General features: G+C 39.8%; 1 non-coding gene across 1 annotated transcript; it reads right to left on the bottom strand.

The window, feature by feature from the left end:
• Positions 1 to 2,150: 2,150 nt before the first annotated feature.
• Positions 2,151 to 2,258, bottom strand: LOC130971451 (small nucleolar RNA R71). The gene has a single exon (XR_009082670.1). It is a non-coding gene; the product is annotated as a small nucleolar RNA R71 (small nucleolar RNA).
• Between the last annotated feature and the right edge of the window lie 14,211 nt (positions 2,259 to 16,469).

Here is a 16,469-nt window from a genome sequence, read left to right as displayed (position 1 = left end):
CCTGACTAAGATTTACAAGGTGACCATAGCTTGCTTCATACCAACAATCTCCGTGGGATCGACCCTTACTCGCGTAAGGTTTATTACTTGGACGACCCAGTGCACTTGCTGGTTAGTTGTGCGGAGTTGTGATAGAGAGTTGAGATTACAATGAGCCCTCCAAGTTTTTGGCGCCATTGATGATCACAATTTCGTGCACCAAGTTTTTGGCGCCGTTGCCGGGGATTGTTCTGTGTATGGACAATTGACGGTTCATCTTGTTGCTTAGATTAGGTATTTTTCTTCAGAGTTCTTAAGAATGAATTCTAGTGTTTCATGATGATCTATTGAAATCTGGCTGGCTGAGAAGCCATGTCTAATCTTATTGGACCGAGGTTTCAACTGATCATCACAATAGCTTGTTGATTTCTATCAATCTTGCTATTGGAGCAATGATCTGCTAACGCTTGGCTGGCCATTAGCCATGTCTAGTGTTTTGGACCGAAGCTTTCTTTGAAAACTTGGCTGGCTGTGAAGCCATGTTTAATTCCTGGACCGGAGTCTTAGACTAACATTGCAATGATTCCTGGAATCCAAATTGAGAATTCTGAAACTTTTATTTTCTAGTTTCATATAATTTTCGAAAAAGCACAAAAAAAAATTATAAAAAATCATAAAAACCAAAAATATTTTATGTTTCTTGCATGCATTGTTTATTTGATCTTGGTTCTATTTTCAAGTCAATAGTACAGGGAACTGAAGATTCAAAACATGCAGCAGAGGAATTACACAGAAAAAGCTGGGCGTTCAAAACGCCCAGTGAAGAAGGACAGACTGGCGTTTAAACGCCAGCCAGGGTACCTGGTTGGGCGTTTAACGCCCAAAAGGGTAGAGTTTTGGGCGTTAAACGCCAGAATGTGCACCATTCTGGGCGTTTAACGCCAGGATGGCACAAGGGGGAGGATTTTGTTTTCGAATCAATTTTTTTTTTCAAGTTTTCAAAGTTTTTCAAAATGAAATCTTTTTCAAATCAAATCTTTTCAATCAAATGTTTTAAAAATCAATTTCTTTCCTTTTTCAAAGATACTTGCTAACAATTAATGATTTGATTGAACATTTCAAGTATGTTGCCTTTTCTGTTGAGAAAGGTTTAATGTTTGAATCATATCTTTTCTTGTTAGGCAAGTCATTAATTTTTAAAATCAAATCTTTTTAAAATTGTTTTCAAATCATATCTTCTCAATCACATATTTTTTAAAACCAATCATATCTTCTTAACCTCATCTTTTTCAAAATAGTTTTCAATCAAATCTTTTTGACTTCTAATTTCAAAATCTTTTTCAAAAATTACTTGATTTCTTTTCCACTCTTGATTTTCGAAAATCAATTAATGTTTTTCAAAATGTTTTCAAATTCTTTTACTTAATTTTCGAAAATCATCTTCCCTCCTCTCACATCATTCTATTTATGGACTAACACTATTCCTCAATGCACAATTCGAACTCCATCTTTCTTGATAAGTTCAAATTTTCTACCTCTGTCTTCTATTTTTTTTCCTCTGACACCTCAAGGAATCTCTATACTGTGACATAGAGGATTCCACACTTTCTTGTTCTCTTCTCTTTCATATGAGCAGGAACAAAGACAAAGGCATTCTTGTTGAAGCTGACCCTGAACCTGAAAGGACCTTGAAGTGAAAGCTAAGAGAAGCTAAGGCACAAATCTCTGTAGAGGACCTAACAGAAATCTTCAAAGAAGAAGAAGACATGGCAGTCGAAAACAACAACAATGCCAACAATGCAAGGAAGGTGCTGGGTGACTTTACTGCACCTACTCCCGATTTCTATGGGAGAAGCATCTCTATCCCTACCATTGGAGCAAACAACTTTGAGCTTAAGCCTCAATTAGTTTCTCTAATGCAACAGAATTGCAAGTTTCATGGACTTCCATTGGAAGATCCTCATCAGTTTTTGGCTGAGTTCTTGCAAATCTGTGACACTGTCAAGACTAATGGGGTTGACCCTGAGGTCTACAGACTTATGCTATTCCCTTTTGCTGTAAGAGACAGAGCTAGGACATGGTTGGACTCACAACCTAAAGAAAGCCTAGACTCATGGGAAAAGCTAGTCAATGCCTTCTTGGCAAAGTTCTTTCCACCTCAAAAATTGAGTAAGCTTAGAGTGGAAGTCCAAACCTTCAGACAGAAGGATGGAGAATCCCTCTATGAAGCTTGGGAAAGATACAAACAATTAATCAAAAAGTGTCCCTCAGACATGCTTTCTGAATGGAGCATCATAGGTATTTTCTATGATGGTTTGTATGAACTATCCAAGATGTCTTTGGATAGCTCTGCTGGAGGATCTCTTCATCTGAAGAAGACGCCTACAGAAGCTCAAGAGCTAATTGAAATGGTTACAAATAACCAATTCATGTACACTTCTGAAAGGAATCCTGTGAACAATGGGACAAGTCAGAAGAAAGGAGTTCTTGAGATTGATACTCTGAATGCCATTCTGGCTCAGAACAAAATATTGACTCAACAAGTCAATTTGATTTCTCAAAGTCTGTCTGGAATGCAAAATGCACCAAGCAGTACTAAGGATGCTTCATCTGAAGAAGAAGCTTATGATCCTGAGAACCCTTCAATGGAAGAGGTGAATTACCTAGGAGAACCCTATGGAAACACCTATAATTCTTCATGAAGAAATCACCCAAATTTCTCATGGAAGAATCAAGAGAGACCTCAACAAGGTTTCAACAACAATAATGGTGGAAGAAACAGGTTTAGCAATGGCAAGCCTTTTCCATCATCTTCTCAGCAACAGACAGAGAATTCTAAGCAGAACCACTCTGACTTAGCAACCATGATCTCTGATCTAATCAAAACCACTCAAAGTTTCATGACTGAAACAAGGTCCTTCATTTGGAATTTGGAGGCACAAGTGGGACAGCTGAGCAAGAAAGTTACTGAACTCCCTCCAAGTACTCTTCCAAGCAACACAGAAGAAAATCCAAAAGGAGAGTGCAAGGCCATCAACATGGCCGAATTTGGAGAGGAAGGAGAGGAAGTGAACGCCACTGAGGAAGACCTCAATGGGCGTGCACTGACCTCGACTGAGTTCCCCAATGAGGAACCATGGGAATCTGAGGCTCAAAATGAGACCATAGAGATTCCATTGGACTTACTTCTGCCCTTCATGAGCTCTGATGAGTATTCTTCCTCTGAAGAGGATGAGTATGTCACTGAAGAACAAGTTGCTAAATACCTTGGAGCAATCATGAAGCTAAATGACAAGTTATTTGGAAATGAGACTTGGGAGGATGAACCCCCTTTGCTCACCAAAGAACTAGATGACTTGTCTAGGCAGAAATTACCTCAAAAGAGACAAGATCCTGGGAAGTTTTCAATACCTTGTACCATAGGCACCATGACCTTCAAGAAGGCTCTGTGTGACTTAGGGTCAAGTGTAAACCTCATGCCTCTCTCTGTAATGGAGAAGCTAGGGATCTTTGAGGTGCAAGCTGCAAGAATCTCATTAGAGATGGCAGACAACTCAAGAAAACAAGCTCATGGACTTGTAGAGGATGTTTTGGTGAAGATTGAAAACCATTACATCCCTGCTGATTTCATAGTCCTAGAGACTGGGAAGTGCATGGATGAATCTATCATCCTTGGAAGACCCTTCCTAGCCACAGCAAAGGCTGTGATTGATGTTGACGGAGGTGAACTGATCATTCAAGTGAATGAAGAATCCTTTGTGTTTAAGGCTCAAGTATATCCCTCTGTCACCATGGAGAGGAAGCATGAAGAGCTTCTCTCAAATCAGAGTCAAACAGAGCCCCCACAGTCAAACTCTAAGTTTGGTGTTGGGAGGCCACAACCAAACTTTAAGTTTGGTGTTGAACCCCCACATTCAAACTCTAAGTTTGGTGTTGGGAGGTTCCAACATTGCTCTGAGCAAAAGTGAGGCTCCATGAGAGCCCTCTGTCAAGCTACTGACATTAAAGAAGCGCTTGTTGGGAGGCAACCCAATATTATATTTTATCTATTTCTTTTTGTTATTTTATGTTTTTTGTAGGTTGATGATCATGAGAAGTCACAAAAATAATTGAAAAAGCAAAAACAGAATGAAAAACAGGAAGAAAAACAGCACACCCTGGAGGAGGAACTTACTGGCGTTTAAACGCCAGTAAGGCTAGCAGGTGGGCGTTTAACGCCCAGTCTGGCACCATTCTGGGCGTTTAACGCCAGAAAGGGGCACCAGACTGGCGTTAAACGCCAGAAAAGAGCAAGAACTTGGCGTTAAACGCCAGAAATGGGCACCAGCCCGGCGTTTAACGCCAGAATTGGCTCAAAACGTGATTTTGAATGCCATTTGGTGCAGGGATGACTTTTTCTTGACACCTCAGGATCTGTGGACCCCACAGGATCCCCACCAACCCCACCACTCTCTCTCTTCTTCACCCATTCACCAATCACCTCAACCCCTCTTCCCCAAAAACCCTTCACCTATCAAATCCCATCTTTCTCTTCACCACTCACATCCATCCTTCATAAAACCCCACCTACCTCACCCTTCAAACTCAAACCACTTTTCCCTCCCAAACCCACCCATACATGACCGAACCATGAATCCCCCCTCTCCTATATAAACCCTTCTTCACCCCTTCATTTTCACACAACCTAAACACCACTTCTCCCCCTCTTTGGCCGAACACAAAGCCATTCCCTTCTTCCTCATTTCTTCTTCTTCTACTCTCTTCTTTCTTCTTTTGCTCGAGGACGAGCAAACCTTTTAAGTTTGGTGTGGTAAAAGCATTGCTTTTTGTTTTTCCATAACCATTTATGGCATCCAATGCCGGAGAAACCTCTAGAAAGAGGAAAGGGAAGGCAAAAGCTTCCACCTCCGAGTCATGGGAGATGGAGAGATTCATCTCAAGGGTGCATCAAGACCACTTCTATGAAGTTGTGGCCTTGAAGAAGGTGATCCCCGAGGTCCCTTTTTCACTCAAAAAGAGTGAATATCCGGAGATCCGACATGAGATCCGAAGAAGAGGTTGGGAAGTTCTTACCAACCCCATTCAACAAGTCGGAATCTTGATGGTTCAAGAGTTCTATGCCAATGCATGGATCACCAAGAACCATGATCAAAGTGTGAACCCGGAACCAAAGAATTGGCTCACTATGGTTCGGGGGAAATACTTGGATTTTAGTCCGGAAAATGTAAGGTTAGCATTCAACTTGCCCATGATGCAAGGAGATGAGCATCCTTACACTAGAAGGGTCAACTTTGATCAAAGGTTGGACCAAGTCCTCACCGACATTTGTGAAGAGGGTGCCCAATGGAAGAGAGATTCAAGAGGGAAGCCGGTTCAATTGAGAAGGCATGACCTCAAGCCCGTGGCTAGAGGATGGTTGGAGTTTATCCAACGCTCAATCATTCCCACTAGCAACCGGTCCGAAGTTACTCTAGACCGGGCCATCATGATTTATAGCATCATGATTGGAGAAGAAGTGGAAGTTCATGAGGTTATAGCCCAAGAACTCTATAAGGTGGCGGACAAGTCCTCCACCTTGGCAAGGTTAGCCTTTCCTCACCTCATTTGTCACCTCTGTTATTCAGTAGGAGTTGACATAGAAGGAGACATCCTCATTGATGAGGACAAGCCCATCACTAAGAGAAGGATGGAGCAAACAAGAGACCCCTCTCATCATGAGATCCCTGAGATGCCTCAAGGGATGCACTTTCCTCCACAAGATTATTGGGAGCAACTGAACACCTCCCTAGGAGAATTGAGTTCCAACATGGGACAACTAAGGGTGGAGCACCAAGAACATTCCATCCTCCTCCATGAGATTAGAGAAGATCAAAGAATCATGAGAGAGGAGCAACAAAGACAAGGAAGAGACATTGAGGAGCTCAAGCACTCCATAAGACCTTCAAGAGGGAGAACAAGCCGCCATCACTAAGGTGGACCCGTTCTTTAATCTTCTTGTTCTTTAGCTTTCTGTTTTTCGAATTTTAGTGCTTATATTTATCCATGTTTGTGTCTTATGATCATTAGCGTCTATGCCTTAAAGTTATGAATGTTCTATGAATCCATCACCTTTCTTAAATAAACAATGTTCTTAATTGAAAAAGAAAAGAATTGCATGAATTTTGAATTTTATAACAGTTTAATTATTTTGATGTGGTGGCAACACTTTTGTTTTCTGAATGTATGCTTAAACAGTGCATATGTCTTTTGAATTTGTGGTTCATGAATGTTGGCTCTTGAAAGAATGATGAAAAAGGAGACATGTTACTGAGGATCTGAAAAATCATAAAAATGATTCTTGAAGCAAGAAAAAGCAGTGAAAAAAAAAGAGGCGAAAAAAAATGAAAAAAAAAAAGAAGAAAGAGAAAAAGAAAGAAAAAGAAAGAAATAAAGTTGTGATCCAAGGCAAAAAGAGTGTGCTTAAGAACCCTGGACACCTCTAATTGGGGACTTTAGCAAAGCTGAGTCACAATCTGAAAAGGTTCACCCAATTATGTGTCTGTGGCATGTATGTATCCGGTGGTAATACTGGAAGACAGAGTGCTTTGGGCCACGGCCAAGACTCATAAAGTAGCTGTGTTCAAGAATCATCATACTTAACTAGGAGAATCAATAACACTATCTGGATTCTGAGTTCCTAAAGAAGCCAATCATTCTGAATTTCAAAGGATAGAGTGAGATGCCAAAACTGTTCAGAGGCAAAAAGCTAAAAGTCCCGCTCATCTAATTGATACTGATCTTCATAGATGTTTTTGGAATTCATTGCATATTCTCTTCTTTTTATCTTATTTGATTTTCAGTTGCTTGGGGACAAGCAACAATTTAAGTTTGGTGTTGTGATGAGCGGATAATTTGTACGCTTTTTGGCATTGTTTTTAGTATGTTTTTAGTAGTTTGAGTTGAGTTTTTAGTATATTTTTATTAGTTTTTAGTTAAAATTCACTTTTCTGGACTTTACTATGATTTTGTGTGTTTTTCTGTAATTTCAGGAATTTTCTAGCTGAAATTGAGGGACCTGAGCAAAAATCTGATCCAGAGACTGAAAAGGACTGTAGATGCTGTTGGATTCCGACCTCCCTGCACTCGAAGTGGATTTTCTGGAGCTACACAAGCCCAATTGGCGCGCTCTCAACGGCGTTGGAAAGTATACATCCTGGGCTTTCCAGCAATATATGATAGTCCATACTTTGCCCAAGATTTGATGGCCCAAATCGGCGTTTAAAGTCACCTTCAGAATTTCCAGCGTTAAACGCCGGAACTGGCACCAAAATGGGAGTTAAACGCCCAAACTGGCATAAAAGCTGGCGTTTAACTCCAAGAAGAGTCTCTACACGAAAAATGCTTCATTGCTCAGCCCAAGCACACACCAAGTGGGCCCGGAAGTGGATTTTTATGTCATTTACTCATCTTTGTAATCCTTAGGCTACTAGTTCCCTATAAGTAGGACCTTTTACTATTGTATTTTTCATCTTGAGATCTTTGAATCTTTTGATCACTGGGAGGCTGGCCTCACGGCCATGCCTAGACCTTGTTCTTATGTATTTTCAACGGTGGAGTTTCTACACACCATAGATTAAGGTGTGGAGCTCTGCTGTACCTCGAGTATTAATGCAATTACTATTGTTCTTCTATTCAATTCCGCTTGTTCTTTGTCCAAGATATCACTCGCTCTTCAACTTGATGAATGTGATGATCCATGACACTCATCATCATTCTCACCTATGAACAAAGTGACTGACAACCACTTTTGTTCTACAAGCATACAAGGCTCTAGTGTTTATCTCTTAGGTTCCTGATGCACGATGCATGGTTGATCGCCTGACAACCGAGTGCTCGCCTGACAACCGAGCCAGCCATTCCGTGAGATCAGAGTCATCGTGGTATAGGCAAGAACTGATGGCGGCATTCAAGAGAATCCGGAAGGTCTAACCTTGTCTGTGGTATTCTGAGTAGGATTCAATGATTGAATGACTGTGACGTGCTTCAAACTCCTAGCAGGCGGGGCGTTAGTGACAGACGCAAAAGAATCACTGGATTCTATTCCGGCCTGACCGAGAACCGACAGCTGGATAGCCGTGCCGTGACAGGGTGCATTGAACATTTCCACTGAGAGGATGGGAGGTAGCCACTGACAACGGTGAAACCCTTGCATAAGCTTGCCATGGAAAGGAGTAAGAAGGATTGGATGAAGACAGTAGGAAAGTAGAGAGACGGAAGGGAAAGCATCTTCATACGCTTATCTGAAGCTCTTACCAACGATATACATAAGTATCTCTATCTTTATCTTTATGTTTTATTCATATATCATCTATACCCATTTGAGTCTGCCTTACTAAGATTTACAAGGTGACCATAGCTTGCTTCATACCAACAATCTCCGTGGGATCGACCCTTACTCGCGTAAGGTTTATTACTTGGACGACCCAGTGCACTTGCTGGTTAGTTGTGCGGAGTTGTGATAGAGAGTTGAGATTACAATGAGCCCACCAAGTTTTTGGCGCCATTGATGATCACAATTTCGTGCACCAGACGCGCACGCGTTCCGTGCGCGCACGCGTACCGTGCGCGCACGCGTCGATGATCGCATATGACTTCATTAAAGCAACACATGCCTGGCGATTTGAGAGGGTTTCTGAACCCATTTTGGCACCAATTGCTGAGAGAAAGGAATAAAAGGATCAAGGATTGAGGGAAAGGCATCTAGGAATCTATCATATAGCATAATTAGGATTAGTTTAGAGAGAGAAGCTCTCACTTCTCTCTAGAATTAGGAATAGGTTTAGATTAATCTCTCCTCTTAGATCTAGGTTTAATTCATGCTTTAATTCACTTTTCCTTCATCAAGTTTTAATCTTCTCCTCTTCCTCTTTCTAGTTATGTACTTTAATAATTGTAATTCTTCATTTTGTTTTGGATAGATTGTTGTTCATTTGTTTTCTTTCAATAATGCAATTTGAGGTAATTCATGATAATTGTGATTTCCTTGATTTATTGTTGTTAGTTCTTTGTAATAATTGTTGTTAGATTTCATTCTTGTTGTTGATTTACTATGCTTTCCTTTTGTGCATTCCAAGTTTTTGATGAAATGCTTGGTGGGATTTTAGTGTAGGTTTTGTTCCTCTTGTCCTAGGTAGAGTGATTAGTGACTCTTGAGTTATCTAATTCCTTTGTTGATTGGTAATTGGAGAGATTGCTAATTGGTTTGGAGTGCACTAAAGCTAGTCTTTCCTTGGGAGTTGGCTAGGACTTGTGGCTTAAGTCAATTCATCCACTTGACTTTCCTTTATTTAGTAAGGGTTAACTGAGTGGTAGCAATGAACAATTCTCATCACAATTGAGAAGGATAACTAGGATAGGATTTCTAATTCTCATACCTTGCCAAGAGCCTTTTATAGTTGTTAGTTTATTTACATTGCCATTTACTTTCATGCTTCTTATCCAAAACCCCAAAACACATTTCTAACCAATAACAAGACACTTTATTGTAATTCCTAGGGAGAACGACCCGAGGTCCAATACTTCGGTTTATAAATTTTAGGGGTTTGTACTAGTGACAAACAACTTTTTGTATGAAAGGATTATTGTTTGGTTTAGAAACTATACTTTACAACGAGATTTCATTAGTGAAATTCTAAACCATCAAAAATCCAATCATCAGGCATCAAGGTTTAGGAATCTGGTTGCCCAATAGGCCTTATGCTCCAGTTCCACTGGCAAGTGACAGGCTTTTCCATACACCAGCTGGTATGGAGAAGTTCCTATAGGAGTCTTGAATGCTGTTCTTTATGCCCATAGAGCATCATCCAAGCTTCTTGCCCAATCCTTTCTACTGTTAATCACAGTCTGTTCCAGGATTCTTTTAAGTTTTCTATTAGAGACTTCAGCTTGCCCATTTGTCTGTGGATGATATGGAGTAGCTACCCTGTGGCTAACTCCATATCGAACCGAAGTAGAGTAAAGCTATTTATTGCAGAAATGAGTGCCCCCATCACTGATTAGTACTCTAGGGATACCAAATCTGCTGAAGATGGGTTTCTGGAGGAATTTCAGCACTGTCTTAGTATCATTAGTGGTGGTTGCAATAGCTTCCACCTATTTAGATACATAATCCACTACCACCAGAATATAAGTGTTTGAGTATGATGGTGGGAAAGGCCCCATGAAGTCAATACCCCATACATCAAACAACTCAATCTCCAAGATCCCTTGTTGAGGTATGGCATAACTGTGAGCAGATTGTCAGATCTTTGGCAACTGTCATAATTAAGTACAAACACTCGGGAGTCTTTATAGAGAGTAGGCCAGTAGAAGCTACATTGGAGAACTCTTGTGGCTATTCGCTCACTTCCAAAATGTCCTCCATACTGTGATCCATGGCAATGCCAGAGGATCTTTTGTGCTTCTTCTTTAGGCACACATCTACGGATTACTCCGTCTGCACATATCTTGAAGAGATATGGTTCATCCCAAAGATAGTACTTTGCATCCGTGATCAATTTTTTTGATTACTGCCTACTGTACTCTTTGGGTATGAATCTCACTGCCTTGTAGTTTGCAATGTTTGCAAACCATGGCACTTCCTGGATGGCAAAGAGTTGCTCATCCAGAAAGTTTTCAGAGATTTCAGTAAGAGGGAGGGACGCCCCTTTTACTTGTTCTATTCGGGACAGGTGATCTGCTACTTGATTCTCTGTCCCTTTTCTGTCTCTTATTTCTATATCAAACTCTTGCAGAAGCAACACCCATCTGATGAGTCTGGGTTTTGAATCCTGCTTTGTGAGTAGATATTTAAGAGCAGCATGGTCAGTGTACACAATTACTTTTGATCCTATTGAATAAGATCTGAACTTGTCAATGGCGTGAACCATTGCAAGTAACTCTTTTTTCTGTGGTTATGTAGTTCTTCTGTGCGTCATTTAAAACACGACTGGCATAGTAAATAATGTGTAGAAGCTTGTCATGCCTTTGTCCCAACACTGCACCAATGGCATGGTCACTGGCATCACATATTAGTTCAAATGGTAATGTCCAGTCTGGTGCAGAGATGACTGGCGTTGTGACAAGCTTAGCTTTCAGAGTCTCAAACGCCTGCAGACACTCCTTATCAAAGATAAATGGCATGTCAGTAGCTAATAGATTACTCAGAGGTTTGGCAATTTTTGAAAAATCTTTTATAAACCTCCTATAGAATCCTGCATGCCCCAGAAAGCTTCTGATTGCCTTAACATTGGCAGGTGGTGGTAATTTTTCAATTACCTCTGCCTTAGCTTGATCCACCTATATTCCCTTGTTTGAAATTTTGTGCCCAAGGACAATTCCTTCAGTTACCATAAAGTGACATTTCTCCCAGTTTAAAACCAGGTTAGTCTCTTGGCACCTCTTTAGAACAAGTGCTAGATGGTCAAGACAGGAGCTGAATGAGTCTCCAAATACTGAAAAGTCATCCATGAAGACTTCCAGAAATTTTTCTACCATATTAGAGAAAATTGAGAGCATGCACCTTTGAAAGGTTGCAAGTGCATTGTACAAACCAAATGGCATCCTTCTGTATGCAAATACTCCGGATGGACATGTGAATGCTATTTTCTCTTGATCCTGGGGGTCTACTGCAATTTGATTATAACCTAAATATCTATCCAAGAAGCAGTAGTATTCATGACCTGCTAGTCTTTCTAGCATCTGGTCTATGAATGGTAAAGGAAAATGATCCTTTCTGGTAGCTGTATTAAGCCTTCTATAATCAATACACATACGCCACCCTGTAACTATTCTTGTAAGAACCAGTTCATTTTTTTCGTTATGAACCACTATCATGCCACCCTTCTTAGGGACGACTTGGACAGGGCTTTCCCAGGGGCTATCAGATATAGGATAAATGATCCCAGCCTCTAGTAATTTAGTGACCTCCTTCTACACCACCTCCTTCATGGCTGGATTCAGCCGCCATTGTGGTTGAACCACTAGCTTAGTGTCACCCTCCAATAGGATCTTGTACATGCATCTGGCTGGGCTAATCCCCTTAAGATCACTGATGGACCACCCAAGAGCTATCTTGTGTGTCCTTAGTACTTGAATTAGTGCTTCCTCTTCCTGTGGCTCTAAGGTAGAGCTTATGATTACAGGAAAGATATCACCTTCTCCCAGAAATACATATTTCAGGGATGGTGGTAATGGTTTGAGCTCGGGTTTGGGAGGTTTCTCCTAATCCTGAGAGATTTTCAGAGGTTCTATTGTTCTCTCTGGTTCCTCCAGATCAGGCTGAGCATCTTTAAAGATATTCTCTAGCTCTGATTCGAGACTCTCAATCATATTGACCTCTTTTACCAGAGAGTCAATAATATCAATGCTCATGCAGTCGTTTGGGGTGTTTGGATGCTACATAGCTTTGACAACATTCAACTTAAACTCGTCCTCATTGACTCTCAGGGTTACTTCCCCTTTTTGGACGTCAATGAGGGTTCGTCCAGTTGCTAGGAAAGGTTTTCCTAGAATGAGAGTTGCACTCTTGTGCTCTTCCATTTCCAGCACCACAAAGTCAGTGGAAAAGGCAAATGGCCCAACCTTGACAATCATGTCTTCAATCATGCCTGATGGGTATTTAATGGAGCCATCAGTAAGTTGGAGACATATCCGGGTTGGTTTGATTTCTTCAGTCAAACCAAGCTTTCTGATAGTATATGCAGGTATTAGGTTGATACTTGCCCCAAGATCACATAGGGCTTGCTTGGTGCAAGTACCCTCTAATGTGCATGGTATCATAAAGCTTCCGGGATCTTTAAGCTTCTCAGGTAAGCTTTTCAGAATGACTGTACTGCATTCTTCAGTGAGGTAAACTTTTTTAGTTTCCCTCCAATCCTTCTTATGACTTAAGATCTCTTTCATGAACTTAGCATAAGAGGGTATTTGCTCAAGTGCCTCTGCAAACGGAATCTTTATTTCAAGAGTCCTGAGATAGTCTGCAAAGCGGGCAAATTGCTTATCCTTTTCCGCTTGGTGAAGTTTCTGAGGATAAGGCATTTTGGCTTTGTATTCCTCAACCTTAGTTGCTGCAATTTTATTGCCTACAGATCTGGGTTGAGAAGCCTTTTTAGAGGGGTTGCTATCAGTACTTGTATGTGTTTGATCTCCCACTGGCATTTGAATGCCAGGGGTGGAAGCTAAAGTGGCGTTAGACGCCTGATGATTGGATTTTTGACGGTTCAGGATTTCACAAATGAATTCTCGTTGCAAGTATAGTTTCTAAACCAACAATAATCCTTTCATACAAAAGATTGTTTGTCACAAGTAACAAACCCCTAAAATTAATAACCGAAGTATTTAAACCTCGGGTCGTTCTCCCTAGGAATTACAATAAAGTGTCTTGTTATTGGTTATGAATTATTTTTGGGGTTTTGATAAGAGGCATGAAAGATAAATGGCAAGAAAGTAAACTAATGGCTAAAAAGGTCTTGGCAAGATATGAGAACTAGAAGTCCTATTCTAGTTATCCTCCTCAATTGTGATAACAAATTGTCCATTACTCCCACTTAGTTAACCTCTAACTATGGAGGAAAGTCAAGTGGATGAATCAGTTTGATTCCTCAAGTCCTAATCAACTCCTAAAGGAAAGACTAGCTTTAGAGGCATTCAAATCAAATAGCAACTTCTAATCATCAATCAACAAGGGAATTAGATAACTCAAGAGTCACTAATTACTCTACCTAGGCCAAGAGGAACAAAACCTACACTAAAATCTAACCAAGCATTTCATCAAACACTTGGAAGGCATAAAAGGAAAGCATAGTAAATCAACAACAAGAACAAGATCTAACAACAATTATTGCAAAGAATTAACAACAACAATCAAGGAAATCACAATTATCATGAATTACCTCAAATTGCATTATTGAAAGAAAACAAAGGAACAACAATCTATCCAAAACAAAATGAAGAATTACAATTATTAAAGCACATAACTAGAAATAGGAAGAGGAGAAGATTAAGTCTTGATAAAAGAGAAGTGAATTAAAGCATGAATTAAACCTAGATCTAAGAAGAGAGATTAACCTAAACCTAATCCTAATTCTAGAGAGAAGTGAGAGCTTCTCTCTCTAAAAACTACTCTAAACTAAAACTAAGCTCTATGATAACTAGATGATCCAATGTCTTCCCCCTTCAATCCTTGATCCTTTTATTCCTTTCTATCAGCAATTGGCGCCAGAATGGGTTCAGAAACCCTTCAAAATCGCCAGGAACGTGTTGCTTTAATGGAGTCATGTGCGGGTTGCGACGCGTGCGCGCACGGTACGCGTGCGCGTCCCTGGCCGATTCTGCAATGTGTGCGCGAGCGCCTTGTGCGCGTGCGCGTACTCGGCTGATTTCACTTCTTTGACTTTTTATGCTTCTCTCCACTTGTATGCTTCCTTCCTTGCTCCCTTTGATCCATGCCTAGCCTATTTCGATCCTGGAATTACTAGCAAACACAGCAAGGCATCTTATGGAATCAAGGAGGAATTAGAATTCATCAAAATAAGGCTTAAAAAGCATGTTTTTACACTTAAGCACAAATACGGGAGAGATTACAAAACCATGCTAATTCATAGGCTAAATGCGAGAAAAGATCATCAAAATACTCTAAATTCAATACAAGATAAACCCTAAAAATGGGGTTTATCAACGCCAACTCCTTACCTGTTTCTGGCATCTGAACGCCAGAACTGTGCTTCCTTTGGGCGTTCAACGCCAATTCCTTGCTTGTTTCTGGTGTTGAACGCCAGGACTAAGCATGGGTTGGGCGTTCAACGCCAGCTTTCTACCCTTTTTTTGGCGTTTGAGTGCCAGAATTATTCCTCTCTGGGCTTTGACTGTCCTCAGAGGGATCTTGGGTAGTAGTTTGTTCATTTCTTGGCTTTCTGCTGCCTTGAAGTGAGGTATTTAATGTTTTTCCACTTCTTAATTGAACTGCTTGGCACTCTTCTATTATTTGTTTTAATAACTGCTGTTCTGTTTGCTTCAACTGGACTTCCATATTCATATTAGCCATTCTTGTTTCTTGTAATATCTCCTTGAATTCAGCTAGCTGTTTTGTTAGAAAATCTAATTGCTGATTGAATTCTGTAACTTGTTCTACAGGACTGAGTTCAGTAGTTACTGTTTTAGCCTCTTCTTTCATGGGAGGTTCACTGCTTAGGTACAGATGCTGATTTCTGGCAACTATATCAATGAGCTCTTGAGCTTCTTCAATTGTCTTCCTCATGTGTATAGATCCACCAGCTGAGTGGTCTATAGAAATCTGAGCTTTCTCTATAAGCCCATAATAGAAGATGTCTAACTGCACCCACTTTGAAAATATTTCAGAGGAGAATTTTCTTAGCATCTCTCTGTATCTCTCCCAGGCATCATAAAGGGATTCATTATCTCCTTGTTTGAAGCCTTGGATGCTCAGCCTTAGCTGTGTCATCCGTTTTGGAGGAAAATATTGATTTAGGAATTTTTCTGAAAGCTGTTTCCATGTCTTTATGCTGGCCTTAGGTTGGTTATTTAACCACCTCTTAGCTTAGTCTTTTACAGCAAATGGAAACAGTAATAATCTATAGACATCCTGATCTACTTCCTTATCATATACTGTGTCAGCAATTTGTAAAAATTGTGCGAGAAACTCTGTAGGTTCTTCTTGTGGAAGACCGGAATACTGGCAATTTTGCTACACCATGATAATGAGCTGAGGATTCAACTCAAAACTACTAACTCCAATGGAGGGTATACAGATACTACTCCCATATGAAGCAGTAATGGGGTTAGCATATGACCCCTTAGTCTTTCTGGACTGTTCATTTCTACTTAAGTCCATAATGGAAAAAAGGAGATGATGTGAATTTATTTTATTATTATAGAAGAGGTTTTGAAATAATAAAATAAAATAAATAAAAACTAAAATAAAAAGAAAAACAAAAAGAATTTGAAAATATTTTATGAAGAATTTCGAAAAAGTGAGGAGAGAGAAAGTGGTTAGAATATTTTTGAAAAAGCTATAATTTTAAAAATTTAAAAATGAATTCTGAAGTTTTTAGAAAAAAAATTCGAAATAATTGCTTTAAAAATAGTTAGAAAAAATATATTTTTTTTTGAATTTTGAATTTTATAATGAAAGAGAAAAACACACAAGAGACCCAAGACTTAAAATTTTTAGATCTAATACTCCTTGTTTTCAAAAATTTTGGAGGGAAAACACCAAGGAACACCAAACTTAAAAATTTTAAGATCCAAACACAAAGAAGACTCAAGAACACTTTGAAGAGTCACAAGAACAACAAGAACAAAAGAAAGAACACCAAACTTAAAATTTTTAGAAAACCACAATAAAATTTTCGAAAATTAAAGAAAGATTAACAAGAAAACACAAAACTTAAAGTTTGGCACAAGATTCAATTAAAGAAAAATTATTTTTGAAAAATATTATAAAAAAAAGATAC

The sequence above is a fragment of the Arachis stenosperma genome, chromosome 3, assembly GCF_014773155.1.
Source record: "Arachis stenosperma cultivar V10309 chromosome 3, arast.V10309.gnm1.PFL2, whole genome shotgun sequence".
Taxonomy (NCBI): Eukaryota; Viridiplantae; Streptophyta; class Magnoliopsida; order Fabales; family Fabaceae; genus Arachis; species Arachis stenosperma.
This window is presented reverse-complemented; position numbering and strand designations above follow the sequence as displayed.